General features: G+C 54.2%; 2 pseudogenes; one reads left to right on the forward strand and one right to left on the reverse strand.

The window, feature by feature from the left end:
* Positions 1–402: 402 nt before the first annotated feature.
* LOC132369329 (thimet oligopeptidase-like) lies at positions 403–4,452 on the reverse strand (annotated as a pseudogene).
* A 90-nt stretch (positions 4,453–4,542) lies between these two features.
* LOC132369369 (serine/arginine-rich splicing factor 3-like) lies at positions 4,543–8,760 on the forward strand (annotated as a pseudogene).
* Positions 8,761–17,785: the final 9,025 nt, after the last annotated feature.

Raw genomic sequence — 17,785 nt, forward strand, 5'->3', positions numbered from 1 at the left:
GAACTCACCCCACAGCTCAGCCGTCTCCCAGTGACCCAGACGCGTCACCACGGCCCCAGGGCTGATCCCCGACCAAGGTCAGAACTCCCCCCAGGGTGACGGCCCCCATGCCACTCCTGTGGTGGAAGGGACGGCAGGCAGAGACCAGGAGTAGAGTCTTTTTTATTAATGGCTGCGTTTTCAAAGAACCGTTTTGTTACCAGGAAAGCTCCCCAGGAAGGGATTGCATTAGTGCAACAAGGGGGAGCCTTGATGCCAGGCTTTCCAGACACTTCCAGGTGGAGACTTTTGGCCTAGGCCGGCCGCCGGGGACTCGGGGGCTGGGAGGACACACGGCCCCTCCCCCGCCCCGACGGGGCGCTAAGGCACCCGGCCCGCCTGGGGGGGCAAAACCCCGTGCCGTCAGCAGGCCGGCGGCTTGCAGCCCTCAACCTGCAGCCCTTTGTTCAGGAGGAAGGCGTCCTGCATGGGGTCACAACCCAGGAAGAGCTTCACCATGCCCTTGGCATCCTCGGAGCCCCCTGGCCTCAGAATGCAGCTTCTGTAGTCCATGGCAACGTGAGGAGAGGGGGCGGGGCTGCAGGAGGGTGGAGCACCCCCTTCACGGAGGGTGTGGGTGTGGCCACCTCTGCTGTGACTCAACAAAGGGCAGGGGAGCAGGGGGTTCTGGGCAGGGCCCTCAGAGCCTGGCAGGCCCAGGCGGGCGGCACAAGCATCTAGGCCCAGGCCAAGGACCTCCGTGTTGGTCTGCACGGCAGGCCGGCCTCTCACCTTGCCACTCAGGACGCCCTCCTGCTTGAAACGAGTGTGTGGACCGTGTCCGCGGAGTACACCTCGCTGCACAGGTAGCCATAGGACTGGGCGTCGTAGCTTCCTGCCAGGTGGCCAAAGGTCGCAGGCAGGTGGGTCCCTGGGACACACGCGGAGAGGCTCCTGCCCGGCCCCCTGGCCGCTCCGTGCCCCTTCCCCAGAGCCCAGAGCTTGGGGCCTCAAAGCAGCCCTGTCTGAGTCCCCTGCCACTAGAGGGAGTATTGGCCCAACACTTCTAGAAAACGGGGACCTTGCGGGCAACTCAGTGGAGGGACACAAATCAATCTTTGCCGACTTTCTGCTGAAGCTCACGAGGGTTCACCCCTAAGCCTCTTACAGGGACAGCTGCCCGAGGCTCCGAGGGATGAGTCAGGGCTCGCCCTCCAGCACGGGGAGAGCGCGGGTTAAAGCGCTCACGAGGGAGTGAACTGCGTCTCCGCACCGACACGCACGGGCAAACCTCGTCGACGCGTTCCGTCCGGGGTATGAAGCCCTCTCCTGCCTCTTCCAGGCTCTCCAGAAAGCACGTGCAGATACGCCCAGCCCACCCTCGGACTCCACGGGCCACAGCTGGAGGGACCAGCCCAGGAACCCAGGCAGGAAGAGGCCAGAGGTCAGCGTGCCTCGACCAGAGCCCGTCAGTCGGTTCCCCTTCACACACCACCAGAGGATCCTCTTGAACTGGGCAGTAGCCGCCAACCGACCGCTAAGGTGGGCCCGGCGTGTGCTTGGCTACCTGGCGTGGCTGGGACCCTGAGGATCTCCTGGCAGAGGCGGGCATTGTCCTAGGCCGGGTCCGAGGGCGTCTGCGTGTGCAGGGCCTGGTCCACCTTGGCCAGGACGATCTGGCGCAGGTTGAAGAGGCCTGGAGGGCGGGAGGAAGGAGACGGGGGCGCTGGCACTGTGTCCAGGCCGTGCTTTCCATCCGGGCGGTCCGGGAGCCCCTTTCCTTTCCCTCGGCCCGGCCGCACGGGAGTTGGCCAGCCGGGACTTGATGAGCTTGTCCAGCAGCTCCTGGGGGACGGCACTGCCCGTGCCCCGCCGAGACTGGCAGGAGCGCCAGGGCTTCACAGGGTGCGGCGCTCCCGGCCCCAGAGCCTACCCTCTGGTTCTCATCACTGGCTGTCACCAGAGTCGCAGGCAACGTGCCTTTGTTTTCGTTTGTCTTTTTTCCGGCCCGCAGCCACGCAAAGCTGTGAAGCCCTGCCACTCGCTGCCACGTGGATGCACCGTGAGAACACGGTGCTCAGCGAGAGAAGTCAGACACAGAAGGACACACAGGGTGTGACCCCACTGAGGGGAAACGTCCAGAACAGGTAGATCCACAGAGTCAGAGTGGGTTCCTGGTTGTCAGGGACAGGGGAGGGGAGGGAATGATAACTAAGGGCGTGAGGGACCTTTTTGGGGTGAGGGAAATGTTCCAGAACAGGGCAGTAGTGACGGCTGCACAGCTCAGTAAAGTGTCCCCACGCGCTCCGGTTGCAGTCTGTGAGAGCATCGCTCTCAGGACGAAGGGCTGACTGCAGGAAGACTGAACGAGCACTGGGTCCTGGGCCCAGACGCTCAGCTGGGGACCCCCCCATTGGGAAGTCACTGGGACTTGCTGAGCCTCCACCGAGACTTGCAGCAGCCCCAGGACCTCACAGGGCGTGGTGCTCCTGGCCCCAGAGCCTAACCTCTGGTTCTCATCACTGCCTGTCACCAGCCTTGCATGCAACGTTCCTTTCTTCTATTTTGTCTTTTTTAAAGGCAACTCTTGAATACCTGTATTTAACATGCAGGGAACCAGTCCTGACTCCTTGATCTGGGACTTCCAGCCTCCAGAGTCTCGAGGACATCCACTTCCGTCGTTTACGCGCCCAGTGCGTGGGGTTTGATGATGGAAACTGACACCGAGAGCGTCTCCTCGTGCGGGGTGACATCAGCGGAAGAATCCCGTGGCGAGGGCCTGCCTGAGGACCACGGGAGAGCCCGGGCCCTCCCCGCCCCCTGCCTTCAGCCCCTCGCCCGCCCCCTCCTGGGAGCGGAGCTGGTGCATCGCTTGCCAGAACTCATGGAAGTAGGTCTCCAGCTCATCATGCTGCAACAGGGAGGGCGGGTTGGGCGTAGGCTTGGTGAAGTTGGCCACCACGGCCGCGATGGCAATCTGGCGCCTCCCGTCCTGCTGCAGGCAGCCCGGCTGCAGGCCAAAGCAGGCCATGTGCTCGGACTTCCCTTCCCTGGGGAGGGACGCGGGTGAGGCCCCGCTACCACAGAGGAGCCCCGGCCCACGGCCGACAGGTTCCCCCACGCATGCACCGAGGGTAGAGGTCCAGGTAGAACTTGCTGATGGATGACCTTGCCCGAGGCCGCGTCCCGGACCGTGTAGAGCCTCACATCTTCATCTTCGTGACGCATGTTGGTGCCTTCCTCCAGGTCGAAGGTCAGCCCCAGCAGCTCCTGGGAGATGCCCAGCCGCCCGCGCGTGACCACCTGCATGGGGAAGGACTCATTGAGCAGGTACTGGTCCACGTGGTAGCGCGTCTCCTCCCCCTGGTTCATGTAGTAGCGCAGGTCCTAGACGTTGATGGGCCCGTCAAAGTGCAGGCCCCGCCTCTGGCACTCAGCCTTCTTTAGCTCCAGGATCACGGCCGCTCCTGCTCCCCGAGGGGCTTCAGCTTCTGGGCCAGCTCATCTGCGGGCGGAGGGGAGAGGCTCAGCTATGTCCCTGTGGCAGCTGCCCAGCCGCCCCCCACCCCACGCCCCTCGAGGCAGAATGAAGGGTTGGGGAAGGCGACCCCCAAGGGCTGACACAGTGGGGTCTCAGGCAGCACCACGTCCAGTCAAGGTCCACCTGACCCCCGTCCCCACTGGGACTCGGGGAGGCGGGGTTACCTAGGAAAGTGGCCACCACCTGGCTGGTCTTGGCCATGTTCATCTCCAGCACAGAGTCGGCACGCGTGCTGAATCCCAGCAGGCGGGACTTCTGAGCCTGCAGCCTTACCAGCTCCCCGAGGATCGCGCAGTTCTCCTGGAACCCAGAGACAGCCAGCGCTGGGGACCGTGGGCCACGCCCTCCCCACAGGCCCTGGGCCAGGTCTCTGTGGGTGGGAGGGCTCTCAGGCCACTGGCGGGCACAGCCAAACCCCCTCCCTCCTCCTCCTGGCCTGGATTTCTAGACACTTTGGTGCTGTCCTAACATGTGGTCTTTATGAACACAGGTCCTTTTGGAACCAGAAACGGCATGAACCATGATGAGCTCTAAGGCCAAGGGCAGGAAGAAATGTGACCAGGCTCTCCAGGAGCCACCCAGGGGCCTCCCCGGGCTCAACAATACAAACTTGGCTGCCGTGCAGACAGCAGCTCATCCCCACGGCGCCCGAACACCCAGCCCCTGGACGGCGAGAGACCTGTTGCTGCAGGTGGCCCGTGGTTGGCTGGTGAGGCCTGGCCCCAGGCGTACGCCACCTTCTGTGGGGCCACCTCTCTGGGTCTGCGGTGGGGTTCTCCTGGGAGCCCCCAGTCACCACAGGACCAACGTGGCCTGTCTGCAGCCCAAGAAGGTGGGGACACAGGTCTGTCCCCCGTGGACATCACCCGCGAGGCCGAGCAAGCACCAGTGGTGTCTGCGGGGAAGATGAAGGGCTCATGCACAGCACCCATCTACTGAAGATGCTAAATGGGAGAAGCACAGACTGCAGCCACATGTGGTATGGACCAAACGCAAGTGTCCTTGCAGGAACCGATGTCTGAATGTCGAGGCTGTTCCCGGGCCACAGTGAGAAGGCCCAGGCCCCACGCAAGGCACAGAGAGGGGATGGGGGGAACATCTGCGAATCTGAGCTCATCGGGCATCACCCCAGAAGGAGAGGGAGAGAGCCAGAAGGAGATACGGAGGGAGAGGGAGAGAGAGGGAGGTACAGACGTCTCTCCCTTCCCTGGGGGTTCTCTAGTGCAGCCAAGCCTGAAAACCACTGCATTTCGGGAGATGGGTCCTCGTGGAAAAGTTAAATAGTAGCTCATGGCATTATCGACACATATTAAAATGGCCCCAAATCTTGGGGAGTCAGGGAGGGGAGCTGGCGGCTGCCTCGTAAACGAGGAGAGATTGGGCGTCAGAGGAGGTGCCTGCCTCCACCACCTCCGCCGCCGCCGCCCCCCCCAGGGCCCCGCAGACTTCATCTCCCAGCTGTGGTCCTGGGCTGGAAGGTAGCGGGGAGGTCAGGCCGTCCCAAGCATCAACGTTGACTTCAGGGCTGATCTGAAAGGCGCCTGGTGTTTGTTGAAGCAGAAAAAAGAGAAAGCAGTGGGCAGAGGATGGGAGGGGGAGGGAGCCCCCATCAGCCCTTCTCCCTGTCTCCCTCTCTGTCTCCCTCTCTGTCTCCCTCTCTGTCTCCCTCCCTCCCTCCCTCCCTCTACCTCCCTGCCTCTCACTCTCCCTCCATCTCTCCCTCTGCCTCTCTCCCTCCCTCTCTCCCTCCCTCTCTCCCTGTCCCTCTTGCCCTGTCCTGTCCCTCTCTCCCTCCCTCCATCCCTGTCTCTCTTTCCCTGTCCCTCTCTCCCTCTCCCTCTATCCGTCCCCCCTCCCTTTCCCCGTTTCCATCTCCCTCTCTGCCTCCCTCTTTCCCTGTCCCTGTTTCCCTGCTCTGCTCTCCCTCTCCCTCTTTCCCTCTCCCTCTCTCCCTGTCCCCCTTTCCCTGTCCCTGTTTCCCTGTTCCGCTCTTCCTATACCTCTTTCCCTCTCCCTCTCTCCCTCTCGTGCTCCCTCTCCCTCTCCCTCTCCCTCCACCTCCTTCCCTCTCCAGAGAGGGAAGGAGGTGGAGGGAGAGGGACAGGGAGCAGGAGAGGGAGGGGGGAGAGGGAGAGAGGGATAGAGGGAGGGAGAGGGACAGGGAGCAGGAGAGGGAGGGGGGAGAGGGAGAGAGGGATAGAGGGAGGGAGGGAAAGACAAAGACATCTCTCCCTCCCTCCCTCTATCCCTCTCTCCCTCCCTCTCTCCCTCTCTCCCTCCCTCTCTCCCTCTTCCTCGCTCCCTCTCCTCCCTCTCCCTCCGTCTCTCCATCTCCCTCACTCCCTCCCAGAGACAGAGAGATGAAGAGGCAGAGACAAGGGAGAGGGAGAGAGGGAGAGGGAGAGAGAGGGGGAGAGAGGGAGAGACGGAGAGAGGGAGAGAGAGAGAGGTCTCTTCCTCCCTTTCCCTCTCTCCTCCTTCTCTCCCTCTCTCCCACTCTCCCTCTTCCCTCTCCCTCTCTCCCCCCTCCCTCTCTCCCTCTCCCCCTCTCCCTCGTCTCTCCCTCTCCCTCCATCTCTCCCTCTCTGGGAGGGAGTGAGGGAGACGGAGAGACGGAGGGAGAGGGAGAGGGAGAGGGAGAGGGAGAGGGAGAGGGAGGAGAGGGAGGGAGGGAGGGAGAGACGTTTCCTCCCTCCCTTTCCTCCCTCTTCTCCCTCTCCCTCTCCCTCTCCCTCTAACTCTCCCGCTCCCTCCATCTCTCCATCTCCCTCACTCCCTCCCAGAGGGAGAGGGGAGGGAGAGAAGGAGTGGGAAAGAGGAGAGGGAAGAGGGAGAGGAAAGAGGCAGAGGAAAGAGGCAGAGGGAAGAGGCAGAGGGAAGAGGGAGAGAGGGAAGAGGGCGAGAGAGAGGGGGAGAGAGGGAGAGACGGAGAGAGGGAGAAAGAGAGAGGTCTCTTCCTCCCTTTCCCTCTCTCCTCCTTCTCTCCCTCTCTCCCACTCTCCCTCTTCCCTCTCCCTCTCTCCCCCCTCCCTCTCTCCCTCTCCCCCTCTCCCTCGTCTCTCCCTCTCCCTCCATCTCTCCCTCTCTGGGAGGGAGTGAGGGAGAGGGAGAGACAGAGGGAGGGAGAGGGTGAGACAGAGGGAGGGAGAGGGAGAGAGGAAAGGAAAGGGCGAGGGAGGGAGAGGGAAGGAGGGCGAGACGTCTCTCCCTCTCCGTCTCCCTCCCCCTCCCTCTCTCCCTCTCCCTCCCTTCCTCTCCCTCTCCCTCTCCTAGAGGGAGGGAGGGAGAGGGAGAGACAGAGGGAGAGGAGAGGGGGAGTCGGAGAAGGAGGTAGGGAGAGGGAGAAGGCGAGAGGGTGCCTGCTTCCCTCTCTGTCTCCCTCCCTCCCTCCCTCCCTCTCCGTGTCCCTGTCTCCCCCCTCTCCCTCTCCCTCTCCCTCTGTCTCTCCCTCTCTGGGAGGGAGAGAGGGAGAGGGAGAAGGAGGGAAAGTGATGGAGGGAGGGAGAGGGAGAGAGGGTGAGGGAGAGAGGGAGAGAAGGAGGAGAGAGGGAGAGGGAGGGAGGAAGAGAGCTCTCCCTCTCTCCCCCCTCTCTCTCCCCCTCCCTCTCTCCCTCTCCCCCTCTCCCTTGTCTTTGCCTCTCCCTCCGTCTCTCCCTCTCTGAGAGGGAGTGAGGGAGACGGAGAGACGGAGGGAGAGGGAAAGGGAGGAGAGGGAGGGAGGCAGAGGGAGGGAGGGAGGGAGAGACGTCTCCTCCCTCCCTCTCCTCCCTCTTCTCCCTCTCCCTCTCCCTCTCCCTCCAACTCTCCCGCTCCCTCCATCTCTCCATCTCCCTCACTCCCTCCCAGAGGGAGAGACGGAGGGAGAGGCAGAGACAGGGGAGAGGGAGATAGGAAGAGGGAGAGAGAGGGGGGAGAGAGGGAGAGGGAGAGAGGGGGAGGGAGAGAAGGAGAGAGAAAGAGGAGAGGGAAGAGGGAGAGGAAAGAGGCAGAGGGAAGAGGAAGAGGGAGAGAGGAGAGAGGGAGATAGGGAGAGGAAAGAGAGAGGGAGAGGGAGAGGGAGAGAGGGAGGGAGAGAGGAAGAGACAGAGGGAGAGAGAGAGAGGGAGTGGGAAAGAGGTAGAGGGAGAGCGGAACAGGGAAAGAGGTACAGGGAGAGAGGGAGGCAGAGAGGGAGGAGAGGAAGCAGGGAGAAAAGAGAGAAAGAACACACCGTCTACATTTCTGTCAAATGACACCGGGGATCCTTACACAACCAGGAGAGAGTAACACAGGGAGGCTCTTTCTCAGCTGGAACTGGAACTGCAGACGGGGCCAAACACCACCAGGCTGGCCACACGTGTCCAGCCGCCGCTCCAGCCCCGTCAGCCGTGAGTCCGGTCACCAGGGCTCTGAGTGTCTGCTCCAGGGAGCTGGGGTTCACCCTCTCACCCGGGAGGCCGGGCCAAGAGAGCAGGGCCCCGGGCTGGACACATAGGGGAAAACGCATCCCCACAGGACAGCTTGTGCGAGCAGATTCAGCTACCAGATTCTAGAGGCCCGGGACCACCCTGTGGCCCGTGAAACCCAGGAGCCACGAGGGTCTTGCAACGTGATTCCTGTCCGTTGGACTGTAAAGTTTATGTAGGGAATCTTGGAAACAGTGGTAACAAGGCTGAATTGGAACGAGCTTTAGGCTATTATGGACCACTCTGAAGTGTGTGGGGTGCTAAAAACCCTCCCGGCTTCGCTCTCGTTGAATGTGAAGATCCCCGAGATGCAGCCGATGCTGTCCGAGAACTAGATGGGAGAACACTATGTGGCTGCCGAGTAAGAGTGGACCTGTCGAATGGGGAAAAGAGAAGTCGAAATCGTGACCGCCTCCTTCTTGGGGTCGTCGCCCTCGAGATGATTATGGGAGGAGGAGTCCTCCACCTCCCACACATCTCCAAGATGGAGAGCCTTCTCCGTCAGCCAGAGCAGGTCCCTTTCTAGATATAGGAGAAGAGAGAGATCCCTGTCCCAAGAGAGAAATCACAAGCCGTCCCAATCTTTCTCTAGGTCTCCTAGCCGATCTAGGTCAGATGAAAGGAAATAGAAGACCACTTTGCAAGAGGAGTGGTGTACAGGCAATAACTTCATTTGGCAGGAGTATGTACAGAAAATTCAAGTTTTGTTTGAGACTTCCGAAGCTTGGTGCACTTTTTAAATGTTTTAGTTGTTCACATTTGTTTGTCTCTTGGGACAGTGACACATAAAGGTGTCATTCTCTATGGTTTGAAATGGGTCCTGGGAGGCATGTAATATGAAGAATTGTTACCTTACAATGTTCCCTTAAGCAAAATTGAACTTGCTTTGAATTTTTGGTCTTGCCTAGACTGATAATAAAACTCTAACTCCTGCCCACCTAAAGTGTGATGTTTACTATTATGGAAACAACACTGGCAAACATTGAAAAGACTTTCTGTAGCTGGGATATGGTATGCAGCTGTAGTTAAGCAAGCAGTCTTTAAAAGGTGCTGTGAACCCAAGCCAGCAGGTAAAAATGAAAGCCGCACCCTTACCCTAGATTAGAGGTTTAAAAATTCCACTAGTCTTCACACTGGACAAGAGATTGTCCAGGGAGTTTAAAACCTAAGAAGTTTCAAGGAAGTTAGTTTACCTTTGAGTTAGGTCATACGTCCCCTCTGTGATTGCTGTACATGAATACATAGCTCTTTGTAATATTTTTTGGAAATTTGAGATTATCAAGATACCAATGTCCTGCCAGATTAAGAGTATATTGTAGAGCTGAACTTTGAGTTACTGTGCAATTTTTTTTTTCATGCTGTCATTTGTAATATGTTTTGTGAGAATCCTTGGGATTAACGTTTTGGTTGCAAAAGAAAAAAAGAAAAGAAAAGAATCCGCCTGCCAATGCAGGGGACACAGGTTCAAGCCCTGGTCCGGGAAGATCCCAGGTGCCGCAGATCAACTAAGCCCGTGGGCCACAACTACTGAGCCTGCACTCTAGATCCTGGGAGCCAGAACTACTGAAGCCCACACGCAACGAAGACCCAACGCAGCAAGAAAAAAAAGACGATACTGGCCAGGTGATCAAGGGTAAAATCGTTTGTCATAAGTCCCGTTGATGGTGTGTATCCTTGATGTGACCTGAGGAGAATGGCATTTTTATCTCTGTCTGGGTCTTCCGCCCCAAACCCCATAACTCCAGACCAACCATAAGAAAACACCAGAAAACAAACAGACAAACAAATTGAGGGACAAAACACCTGACCAGTCCTCAAAACTTTCAAGGTATCAAAACCCAGCGACGTCTGAGAAATGTCACAGCCCAGAGGAGACTGGGACAGAAAAAGGATGTTAGGGGAACACTAGGGAAATTCTAATAAAGTGTGGACTTTAGTTAATAACAATGTATCCATCTTGGTTCCTTAGTTGGATAAACATGTCACACTAAGGTACTAATGAGTTGGAAATAGGGGTACTGGGTCAGGGTCCACGACACTCTGTACAGATCTTTGCAACTTTTTTGTAAATCTAAGCTCTTGTAAAATTAAGCGAGTACTGAACAGAGCTAAGAATGTTATTTCCCTGATTTGAACATGCCTGAGTTTCTTTTCATGGTCACATTTTTGCTATTTGGATGTGTCTTGGAATCAGTAGCAAAGGAGAGTTGCCAGCCCCTGGGAAGATGTGGGTGGTTCGCAGGTGGCTTGCTCTGGAGCTGAAGACCACGGTGGGAAGTCTGCAGCCTCGGGCTGCACTTAGAACCATGGGAGGCGATGGGCCAGCTCAGTTAGGGATGGAACCTATAAATAAAACTTTTTTCTTTTCCGTTATGGCTTATCACAGGATACTGAATATAGTTCCCTGTGCTAGACAGTAGGACGTTGTAGTTTATCCATCCTATATTTAATAGTTTGCATCTGCTAACCCCAAACTCCCAATCCAACCCTCCCTCACTGTTTCTCCCCCTTGGCAACCACAAGTCTGTTCTCTATGTCTGTGAGTCTGTTTTTGTTTTGTAGACGCGTTCATTTGTGTCGTATTTTAGATTTCACATATAAGTGAGATCATATGATATTTGTCTTTCTCTTCTGACTTACTTCACTTAGTATGATAATCTCTAGGTCCATCCACGTTGCTGCAAATAGCATTATTTAATTCTTTTTATGGCTGAATAATATTCCATTGTATATATGTACCACATCTTCTTTATCCATTCATCCATCAGTGGACATTTAGGTAGCTTCCATGTCTTGGCTACTGTAAATAGTGCTGCAATGAACGTTGGGGTGCATGTATCTTTCTTTCTTCTTTCCTTCTTCCTTTCTTCCTTTCTTTCTCTCTCTCTCTTTTTTTCTTTCTTCCTTTCTCTCTCTTTCTCTCTTTCTTTCTTTCTTTTTTCTTTCTTCTTTTATTGTCACACGGCATGTGAGATCTTAGTTCCCTGACCAGAGATGGAACCCACGCCCCCTGCACTGGAAGCGTGGATTCTTAACCACTGGACCACCAGGGAAATGCCAGGGGTGTATGTATAGTTTTGAATTAGAGTTTTCTCCGGATCTATGCCCGGGAGTGGAATTGTGGGACCCTATGGCAGCTGTATCTGTTCCTGCAGGCCTCACATCAACCACCTGCACTCCAATCCTTGCTCTCAACGTCATCTTCGGGGAACCCAACCTGCGACAGGGACCTTGACAAGAAGAAATGGCTCAGGGAAAAGCTACCTGCACGGGGAGGAGATAGAGACCATCGCCCCTGGGGTGCGGAGGGGAGAGTGGGTGCAGAGGTTTGTCATTTCACCCCGATACTCATCTCAGCCCTCGTGGCTGCCCCACTCTAGGTCACCTCGGGATACAGAGGTGAGCCGGTTAGAGTCCCTGCCTGTGCAGGAATCGGGGCACCAGCGGGTCTGAATAATATTAGTGCAGGGTCTCCCCCGTGGCACTGGGGTTATTCGGGGCGGGTCATCCTCTGCTGAGGGCCCCTCCTGGGCACTGTGTGGGGTTTAGCAGCATCCCTGGCCTCACCCATTTGATTCCAGGGGCCCTCCCTCCCAGTTGTGACAACCACAGATTTTCCCCACACATCACGGAAGAACTGGGTGAGGCGGGGGCAGGATGGCTCTGGGCGAGGACAGCTGTGTTGAAGCAACCAGCCTGGCCCAGGGCAAGGTCTGCCCCAATCCCGTCAGCGCCTGCATTTAGAACTGCCCCTTTCCTCTCCCACCTCCCCTGCCCTGCAGTGGTCTCCGAGACATCATCCCCATGTAATAAATCACACCTTCTCAGTTTACTGTTTGCTGCCCTCGCTAGAACGTGAGCTCTTTGAGGACAGGGATGCTGTTATGTCCCCAGCACCTAGAAGAGTGTCTGCTGTGTAGTAGATGCTTCATAAATACTTGCTGAATAAAGGAGTTGAATAAAGGGATGAGTGGATGAATGAATGAAGGTTACAATGGAAGGAGGGGGGAGATTCCCTTTCTGGCTCTCAGGGGTTGGGAGATCAAGTGAAAGATCTGTCCTAAATAGGCTGACCAGCCTTCTGGGGTTCCCCGGGACTGAGAGTTTCCCCAGAGTTCCAGCGCTCAAACCTGAGCGGTCCTGGGCAAACTGGGGGCGGGTGTTGGTCACCCTATCTAAACACAGTAACAATTCCAGCTGCAATAGCAATGGCCAATGACCTCTACGGTCTTATTGACCATGCACAGTTCTCTACCTGGCGGGGAAGGGTGGGCCGGGATTGGAATTCTGGTGATCCAGGGCGGGTGAGGGCACACCCCGGGCTTGTGGAGGGGAGTCCAGGAAGGTTCTGGAGGAAGTGACAGTGACACAGGAGGGAGGGAGGAGTCTAAGGAAGAACATCCCACATGACAACCTGTGCCAATGGCCCTGGGCCCAAGGTCACACCTGACCAGGGCTTGCTTTTTTTTTTTTCTAATTTACTTTTCCCCACATGGATATGCAATTGTCCTAATGCCATTTATTGAAAACTCCTTAATTTCCCCACTTTCTATCATATCAAGTTCTCATATATCTGTTTCTGGACCTTTTTTCTATACCATAGAGCTATACGTCCCATCCTTGCACCACTAGGGCTGTTTCATCACTATAACTTTATTTATTCATTTTGTTTTGGCCGTGCTGTGTGGCATGTGGGATCTTATGTCCCTGACCAGGGATCGAACCCGCGTCCCCTGCAGTGGAAGCTCGGAGTCTTAATCACTGGACCTCCAGGGAAGTCCCCAGGGCTTGCTTTGACATCCATGGAATGGTGGCAGGTGGGCACGGGGAGCAGCTGTCTGTGAGCCATCCTGTGTAGAAATGCAGGGTGGAGGGGAGGACAGATGGAGCTGGAGGGGAAGAAGCGGAGGAGGGAGGGAGGAAGGGAGGGAGGCCGGGCGAGAGACAGACAGAGAGTTTCCGGAGACAATAGCTCTGGCCGTGTCCTAGGGCATGAAAGCTGAAAATAGCTCCTAGTGCCGGGAGCCTTGGAGCCGGAGGCTGGGAGCCAGGGTGACTGGCTCTCCTCCCTGGTGTGTGTGTGTTGTGGGGGGGTGGGTGGCTCTGGGCTTCTCAGGCTGGGAATGGGGTGCACAGAGCAGGAACGGAGCAGGGACCCTTCTCTCTGGAACCTCGTGGGCCATCCTCAGCTCACAAAGCTGAGCCACTCCTTGCCCTACGAGTGGGGGGCTTATCCTCCCTGTCCCCTGGATCCTACCCCCTCACACACAACTTCCCCGTGTGTGTTCCCAGCAACCAAGAGAATCTGTTTTTAAAAGATTTGGGGGAGGGGGGTAACCATACAAACAAGAGCAGAATGGATACTTTTTCAGGATATGAATGGCTCTGTGTAAGCCCACCCCCAGGGTAACCACAGTCCTGACCTCTAACACTCTTGACGAGTCAGCCTTGGTCTGGGCTTGCGGACCCACGGAAGCTTCCTCATTCCCTCCTTCAGGTCCCGACTCTCCCTCGGCGTCTTTGTGAGAAGCACCCGGGGAAGTGGGACTGCTAGGCTGTACTGCTGCTAGAACTCCACCTGGGCTCCACCAGGCTCCAGCCCCCCGCCCTGTCCACCTAACTGACCCTGAGGCACCTCAACTGGTAGGAGCAGCATCACCTTCCCTCCTGGGACTCGTGATACTTAAGGGAGACACCGAAAGACAAGCCTTTGGCTCCCTGGCTGGCAAAGAGCAGGTACTCAATTGTCATAAGTGTCCGTATCAGTGAGGGTTCTCCAGACAAACAGAATCCATATGGGGTGTGTGTGTATATACACACACACGTACATATGTACAAGCATACAAACATATACAGCTGTGTACATATGCAGTATGCGTACACACATATACACATATAGTATATACAATACACACATACATATATACACACATATAAAATGCAGTTTGTATATATACAGTATGTATACACACATATACACACAATATAGACAATACACACATACATATACACTATACATACACACATATAAAATGCATAGTTGGTATGTATACAGTATGTACACATACGTATAACATATGCAATATACACACCTAGGTACATATATAGCATACGTATATACACACATACAAAGATATTTAGGTGTGCATATAGACAGTATACATACATACACATATAATATATGCAATACATACACGTACGTACATATAGACACACATATACACCTACATATAAAAGCATATAGCATAAAAATATATATGTACTGTATATAGAAATTCATCGTATATATACATACATATATCATATATATAAGATATATACACATACATATATACAATGTGTATACACACACCCCTATATGTAAATATGCGCATGTACATACACATATAAATTCATACGCAAGTGTGTATATAATAGTATATTCATATATACATATAATACCTAGAAACATATTGGGGGGGAGGTGTCACGGTACGTCAAGGGCGGGAGTCGAACCCGCCACCCCAGGCCCCGAGGGGTCTCCCCGGGTCTCCACTTCGGGCCGGTGGGTGTGGCCGGGGGGGCAGCTGAAGACGTGCGTGCGTGCTTGCGTGCGTACGTGCGTGCGTTCGTACGTGCGTACGTGCGTGCGTGGGGGCGGGTCCACGGGGCGGGAGGCGCTCGCCGCGAGTGAGTGGTTCAGCTGGGCCCCGGCTCATTGTGCTTGCCTCACGCCGGCCCCAGTTGGCAGCAGCGCTGGAGGCCCCGGGCCTGTGACCACAAAGAGGGAGCCGGGGGCCAGACGGGAGCAGGCCGGCGGCGGCGGTGGCGGCGGCGCCGGCTGAGGCCCAGGCCAGGCTCCCTCCCCTCAGCCTCCCGCCCGCCCGCCTGTCCCGCCCCCGCCGGCGGCGCCCCGCCCCTCCCCCAACCGCCAGACTAGCCTGGTGCGGGGGCCGCGCGCGAAAACGTGGGGGAGAAGCTGAGGCTGGAGTCGCCCGTGGTGGCCGAGCCCGCCGTCTACCCATGGCTGCTGCTGGTCTACGTGAGTGCCGCCCGTCCCCTCTTCCCGGACCTCCACCTCTCTTCCCCCACGGCGCGCGCTGAGCCCACCGAGTAACGGAGCGACTCGAGTCGCCAGACCCTCTTTGGAGCCCCCCTTCCCGCCCTGCCTGGTTCTCCGCGGCCGTTTCCAGCCCCCGCGCGCAGGGTGGGCAGAGGGGAGCCGGGGCCGGCCGGGGCCACAGACTCGGCAGCGGGGACCCCGCGCTTCCGAGGGGCGCCCGAGCCGGTCTGCCGTTGGCCCTGTAGGGCTGGGGACCCAGGTCCGCCCCCCACCCCCGGCCTGGACTGCCGGCGGGCTTGCCCTTCCATACTTTATGATCTGACACGTTGGGTTTCTTTTTCCTGGCCAGCTTTACCATTACCTGACCAGCTTTCCCAGCATCCCCTGATAATGTGTTAGATATTCAAGTTTTAGGGCCCGGTCCCAGCCCTATGGAATCAGCAACTCTGGTGGGGCTCAGTGATCTCTGTTACAACAGGCCCTCCAGATGATTTTTATTCACCTTAAAGTTTGAAAATATCTGCATTGTCAGCTGGCCAAAGCGTCCACCAGCAGGTGAAGGGGAGTGGCGCCTGGAAAAGATAGGGACTAGCCAAGGTAAGTACCGTAGCATTTGCCATGGTAGTAATGGAGAATGCCTTTTCTCCACTGGTTGGCACAGACTAATATCTGGGAGCAGTGGCAGGGTTATTTAGGATGCTTTACATTGCAGTGTAGAGTGACCGCTGTCCTGGTTTGCCAGGGACTTCCCCTGTGTGAGCGCTTAAAATCTCATCCTGGCAAACCCCTTAGCCTTGGGTTTGAAAAACTTAGGGAATAACATGAAATTTAGGGGAAACATGATCTAGGTTTTGGGCAAGTCACAAGTGCTAATTAAAGCTAAGCAAGTATGGACAACATCTAGCCTTCTTTACCCCTTTGCGGGGAGGTAAATCTTGATTGGGTGAGAGGACTTATTGTTAAGAGATCTTTGTAGAAACATCCCCTTCTGCTTAGTCCGCTGGTTCTCCGTTCTGGCTAGACATTGGCATCGTCTGAGGAGAGTTAAAATGATTGTATTGGTCTAGCATGACCAACCGTCGGTGTGAGGGTTTTTAAAAAGTGCTTCAGAGGATTCTAATGTGCAGCCAAATTTAGGTGCCACTGCTTAAGCTTTTGAACCGCTGCTACGTATTTTCACCTCATCTTGCTGTGAGAATATCCAACTGTAGTTGAGGTTTGTTGTTTTTCTTTTTCTTTTTTAACTGTCTTATTATAAGATTTACTGTCTTAAATAAGATTGAATGGACAGAAAATCCTGCTAGTCCATCTGGTATAGCTGGATACCCAGAGTAATATCGTTAAGATATGTACCATTTAAGTATTGTGACTGGCCTTTTAAAAATTAACATATGCATTAAATTAGTATTGATAGTATAGATCTCTTTCGAAGTTGTCATGTTGGGGAGCTATACCTCTAATCTGCTGCCATTGCTAAATATCTGGACACCTCTTATTAGGAATTGCTTTTAAAAATCTTTAGGGATTAAAACCAAGATTGCTGTATTATTTGTACTGGGACCACAAAAACCTCACAAAGTTCCCCCGCTGTACCTTCTACCCCCATCTCTAACCCTTGGCAACTTCTAATCTGTTCTCCATCTCCACAGTTTTGTTATTTTAAGAATAATATGTAAACATAATCATGAATTACTTAATCTTCGGAGATTGGCTTTTAAAAACTTTTCCCTCGGCATCATTCCCTTGAAGTTCATTTCAATTTTTGCATATATTAATAATTTGTTCCTTGTTGTTGCTCGGTAGTATTCTATCATAAGATTTTATCACAATTTGTTTCAACATTCACCCATTGAAAGACATTTGGGGAGTTGCCAGTTTGTGGCTATTAGAAATAAAACTGCTATGAACATTTATGTGTAAGTTTCTGTGGGAACTTCATTAAGTTTTTGTTTCTTTTGGATAAATGCTCAAGAGTACAATTACTGCATTGTAGGGTGAATCTACTTTTAGGATTAAAAGAGTCTGTCAAGCTGTTTCTCAGAGTGGCTAAACCATTTTATTTTCCCACCAGTGATGTGATATAATTTTTCTACGTACTCGCTAGCATTTGATGTTGTCACTATACTTTAATTTTAGTTATTCTCTGATATCTCATTATGGTCTTAATTTGCATTTCCCTGATGGCTAACGATGTTGAACATCTTTTCATGTGCTTCTTTGCCATGTGTATATTCTCTTCCATGAAATGTCTGTTCCTGTCTTCTGCCTATTCTCTAGTTGGATTTTTTAAAGTTGTTTGGAGAGTTCTTTGTATATTATAGATACAAGTCATTTGTCTCCTATGGGATTTTCAAATATGTTTTCCCACTGTGTAATTTGAGTTTTCATCCACTTAAAAGGATCTTCTATGAAGCATTTTTAACTCATTTTGATGAGATCCAATTGATCAGTTTTTGCTTTTATTGATCATACTTTCGGTGTCAAGTCTAAGAATTATTCACCTAGTTGTAGATGCCAAAGATTTTCTCCTATTTTTTTTCTCTAAAAATGTCCTGCTTTTACATTTAAGATTATGATCCACTTTGATTTAATTTTTGTGTAAGATGTGTAAGGTTTAGGTTAAGGTTCATTGTTTGTTTGTTTGTTTTTGTCGAGGGATGTCCAACTGTTTCAGTACCATTTTTTGAAAAGTCTATTCTTCCTTGATAGCTTTTGCACTGCTGTCAAAACCAAGTTAAATGTATTTGTGTCAGTCTATTGCTGGGTTCTCTGTTCCAT

The sequence above is a fragment of the Balaenoptera ricei genome, chromosome 1, assembly GCF_028023285.1.
Source record: "Balaenoptera ricei isolate mBalRic1 chromosome 1, mBalRic1.hap2, whole genome shotgun sequence".
NCBI lineage: Eukaryota > Metazoa > Chordata > Mammalia > Artiodactyla > Balaenopteridae > Balaenoptera > Balaenoptera ricei.